The 5,098-nt window shown below is 45.2% G+C and overlaps 1 non-coding gene across 1 annotated transcript; it reads left to right on the top strand.

Moving 5' to 3' along the window:
- The first annotated feature begins 339 nt into the window (after positions 1-339).
- LOC120107042 lies at positions 340-445 on the top strand. The gene has a single exon (XR_005509009.1). It is a non-coding gene; the product is annotated as a small nucleolar RNA R71 (small nucleolar RNA).
- Positions 446-5,098: the final 4,653 nt, after the last annotated feature.

Genomic DNA, 5,098 nt, shown 5'->3' with positions numbered 1-5,098 from the left:
GATAGGCTAGAACAGATAGTACACACTTATGCTTGGAAAGAGTTAATGAAATGCCCACCTATCATCAGTTGGTCAATCTTATGAGACAATGCATCTACCTTGCTAAACAGGTCCATAGAATGAGTTATTTCACAAATGGTCCCTTTTCTTTGAGAACTCGGGGGTGCTTGACGAGAACAGGAAGCATTGTGGAGGGAGTTTTCATTAAGATTTTCAAATAATTGCCATGCTTTATGCTCATTTTGAAGCATGAATGTCCCCCCGCATGCGGCATCGATCATTTGACGGTTTCGTTCAGTCAATCCGTCATAGAAACATTGCACTAGCTGCCATTTAGGTATTTGATGATGTGGGCATTTACGGATTAGGTCCCGAAATCTCTCCCAATTTTCATGAAATTCTTCTCCCTTAGTTTGGGAGAAGCTCGTGATGGCACGTCTAAACTGGTTCGTTCTTCCTATGGAAAAGTATTTTTTTAGGAATTCTTGTTGCATTTGATCCCAGGAACGAATCGAATCGGCTTCTAAAGAATTCAGCCATTGCTTAGCCCTATTTTTAAAGGAGAAAGGGAATAATCTAAATTTCAAAGCATCATCAATGAAGTTCTGAATCTTGACAGTGGTGCAAATCTCAAGGAATTCATCTAGGTGTTTATATGGTTCTTTGTTGGTGAGCACATAAAAAGATGGGAGCATTTGGATCACACTAGACTTTATTTTGTATTGTACAGCTACTACCTCAGGTAATCGAATGCAAGATGGGGAAGTGTAAATGGTGGGAGTAAAGTACTCTCCAGGAGTTTGGGTTGTTCTTCAGCCATCTCAGGAGGTGGGGATGATTCTAATGTTCTGATCTCAGCTCGAATATTCCTAAGGGTCCGTTCTATTTCAGGGTCAAAAGATAATAGGTCACGTACTCTAGAACGACTCCCTTGCATACATTAGTACTTGATCAGTCAAGCATGCAATAAAAGAAAAAACACATCAATTCTTGTATTTGTCCTAAAATCACTAGACAGCTCCTAACTGGTTTGAAGAGAGCACCTAAGCCTCCAATTCGGTCTAATGAACTGAGTTGACCAGGTAAGATCCCAGGTAAGTGGAGGGGTCACGATGCGTTCGCAAAGGTCCCACTTAAAAACCACTTGCCTCGAACAGATGAACTGTCTTCCTTATAGGGACAAAGCTTGCCTAGACATCAACTAAGCCACAGAGCGAAATTGGTGCAACTTTCGGTGATCTTCGTCCTATTGAGCTCGAATGTCCCTAGGAGCCAACGTCTAATTGATTTTAATTAAAGTGACACTATGTGAGATTGAGTTCACCTAAGTTGGGCAAGAGTCCGGTGATGAAATCCGGCTCTCATCTTGTTGGGGTGATTGCCCTTACTAAGTGCAGATTAATTGGTGTATGTGTATCAGGCATGCATTCACAATTTTGTTGAAATTAAAATCAAACAATCACCACAAAATTTCAAGCTAATAATCAATTTAAACAAGAAAGGTTAAGAGGTTACCAAAGGAAATTTTTTCAGCAATTTAATTTTTTTTTTTTTGGCAAACCTCTACAGCATTCATTTTCCACCAGTTCTCTTTTTGATCATCCCAAATTTTTTTCTCGATTCCTGATCAAATAATATAAAAAAAATTAAAAATTAGTAAGAGAGAAAAAGGAGATAAGAAAAGTAACAACAATAGAAAAATATTTTTATTTTAGATATATATATATATTTGAAAGTTTTTTTTTAAATGAAAAGAAAAACAACTATGCTAGCAATCCCCAGCAACGGCGCCAAAAACTGATCGGTTCTTTCAATTTCAAAAGTAAACCACGCAATAGCACGTATCCTGTAGGATAGTGATTACGGGTGTCGGTCCACAGGAATTGGAGACAAGTTATTTTTCTTTAATAATAAATCAAAAAGAAGAGTTTGCTAACTTAATTATACTGAATTAATCTATGAGTACGAATTGAAATTTATCAAAGTAGATGGATCTATGGTTTGGAATCCACCGCGTAGCATTGCATTAGGGACTGTGTTCTTAATTTTTATCTTTTTTGAGAGGCATGCAAATTGGCTACAAGCATTTAAAAAAAAACATAAAGAGTTTTAGGAAGATCCATCTTCGGTATAGCATGAAGTGTCTACCTAAGTATGCTAATCTAGGGTGCAGCCCACCTCATCTTCCTAGGCATGGATCATCTTAGACTACTTTAGCAAACATGAATAGTAAATGGCATGCTCAAGGTTTAAACATTATAAAAGAAATTTTCATTGAGAATGAGAATTTAAACAAACTCCAAAAAGATTAAAAAGGTAAGAATTACAATGCCCTGATACATTACTAGGGCTTCATCCAGCCCTAGATTGGACGTTTAGCTGCGCATGGCTTCCGGACGACCTCCCATCTTCATATTAAAAACTTCAGCTCCCATTATTCCCAAAATATCCCAAAATATTCTTCCCCCCCCCCTCCTTTCTTTTTTATTTCTTTTTCTTCTTTCTCTGATTCGGCCTTCTCCTCTCTTCCTTTTTTTCTTCACCGAAACAGGGCTCCCCTGTTTTCAATCCAACCCATCCCCGCTCCCCCTTAGCCGATGGCCACCCTCCTCCTTTTATAGCTGTCTGGAGTGCTCATTCGGGAAGGGAGAAGAGATCACGGACGGCTGATTCCGGGGCATGATGCCGGAGGGCAGATCGCGGACGAAGAGGATGAAGGGCGTCAATCCGTGGAAGAATGGCTGGATCTTGGGAGGAATACGTGATCTGTGGAGCGTCGGATTGATTGTAGATGGCCGGAAATGGAGCTGGCCGCTGGATCGACGGGAGGTGGACGGAAGAAGACGAGATGGCCGCGGGATCGTTGGGAGGCTGATGCGGAATGTCTGGATCTCGGAGAAGACGGGGACAGAGCTGGAGATGGATGCCGAACTGGGTTACCGGCTGCTGGGAGCCGATCACGGCTTGGTGCTAGGAATCAATCCGGAAGGGGAGACGTCGCAGATGCTTGGATGCTGGGCGGACGATGATCGCGGAGAAGGCTGAATCTCAGGGATTGGAGCTGGGAGTCGATCCGGATGAAGAGGATAGCAATGACGTGGTTGGGATGCTGGCTGCACGCGCGATGATCGTGGAGGAGCTGGTCGCTGGCTGCACCGCGTGGGACTCGTGGCTGGAACGGGAAGGAGGATGCGAATCTCGGCCGTGATGCACTATGGGGGGGGAAGAAGATGAACAGTGGAGTTTTTATTTATTTTATTATATTTTTTTTGTAACACTGTTCATATGAACAGTGTTTTCATGGAACACTGTTCATAGGAACAGTGAATCCAGTAATTTTTCCCGAAATTACTGTGGATATTTAATTATTATTATTTTTTGTTTTAAAATTATAAATTTTATATGAAGGCAGGTAAGGAATTGGTTAGGAATTGGCTTTGGATTTGAGGTGGGTCATGATCGTTGATTTGCTTGAACTTGTTCTCGAGCCCAATGTCATTTAAATTTAATTCTTGCTAAACTACTTCAGACTGGACTCAACAAGATTAAAAACAGGACCGTGACTTAATTAAAAGGGTTAATCAAACTTTTTTCCTCATACAAAAATAATTATCTAATCAGGACCAAAACCTATTTAATCATAGCCTGAGCTTGATTACAACTCCATCAGGTTACTAAATCGGATCAACACAATCTCCTCCTTATATGTTTTCATGAAATATCGCAACCAGGAGAGAGACAAGTTCAGAATCTGTTTTAAGAAAAGAATTATTTACTTCTTACCATTTTTTAAATTTATTTCAATGTTTATTCAATTTCATGGTAAAATATGTATTTATCAGTTTAAGAACATTGATAAGTGCTATGGAAAGATAACTAAATTATAAATTATTAAGCACTTATCAGGTATGGAAGGATTGCCCACCTGGAGGTGACATGCCGGTTCTCAACGCCGGAGCAGACGGAGGAGGGAAGGTCCTATCAGGGGCCAATGGTGGTGGAAATGAGGAATGACCTCGTTGTGCAAGTGAAGAGCCCCGGGGAGGAGGCCCACGGGCTAATCTACGTTCCCTGGCTGCCAGCGATGCAGATCCGGCCACCGAGAATAGCGAAGAGGCCGCCGTGGATGAGAAAAATGATCGAGTCCATGCCCGAGTCGTCTTCAGCTCGGCCGCTCTCACCGGTTGCTCGACCAAGCATCCGTCGGACTTGGAAGGTTAGCAGAAACCGACGAAGGTGGCCCGCTGGCACTCGTGACCGAAGGTCTCAGCAGCAGAAGACGGCAGCGATTCTGGGTCCAGGTCGCAGCGAGGAGGAAGCCAAGTTGGCTCGGCGTTCGACCTGCTTGCAAGCCTAATCGACTCGGCGGAAGGGAAGGGGGCAACTAGGCCGACTGGGCTGCATGCCGGTCTAGAGGTCTGTATGGTGGATGCAGGCTTGGGCCAGTTCAAGAAGCAGCACAAAAGCCCTATATCACCTTCCGAGCTAGGACAGGGCACTCTGGAGCGAGCCGGTGTCATAGGCCGGGCCCCACCCGAGGAAGGCTTGGGTGCGGCCTACACGCTTGGTGCGGATGGTTCGCAACCCCACGATAGGCAGGATTGCGGGCATGACAAGCGGGCCTTTTGGCTTTGGTGCGGTGGACGGGCCATGTGCAGGGGTCGCGGCGTCTATGGGCCAGGAGTTGGGCTGGCTATTGGGCGGGCCCCATGCGCCTATTGCGGGCGGCCTGCAAAGTGGCCTTAGAGCGAAGACCGGTGCGCTGTTCTAGTTTGGCGTAAGGGCCTCGACGCCTATGGCACAGGAGGTGAAGGGCGTGCCCCGCGAACTGATGCGGATGGCCCACAAGCTCGAGATGGGAGCCCTACAGTAGGTGGCCTTGGTGCGGAGACGAGCGTGCCACCAGTGCTTGGCACGCACGGGATTGGGCCGGGCCCAACGCCTGGGCCAGGTGGAGAGGACATGGTGTCAGCGGGCCAGGAGATGGTGGGACACCCCATCACCCACCACAATGAGTCAAAGGGTTGTCCGGAGGTGGGATTGGATGCAAGTGGACCGATAATGTCGGGAGAAGGCGCAACAGTGACTCAGCTGGCCC

Source organism: Phoenix dactylifera, unplaced genomic scaffold (assembly GCF_009389715.1).
Source record: "Phoenix dactylifera cultivar Barhee BC4 unplaced genomic scaffold, palm_55x_up_171113_PBpolish2nd_filt_p 000736F, whole genome shotgun sequence".
Classification (NCBI taxonomy): Eukaryota; Viridiplantae; Streptophyta; class Magnoliopsida; order Arecales; family Arecaceae; genus Phoenix; species Phoenix dactylifera.
The sequence above is the reverse complement of the archived record's forward strand: the minus strand, read 5'-3'. Positions and strand labels throughout refer to the sequence as shown.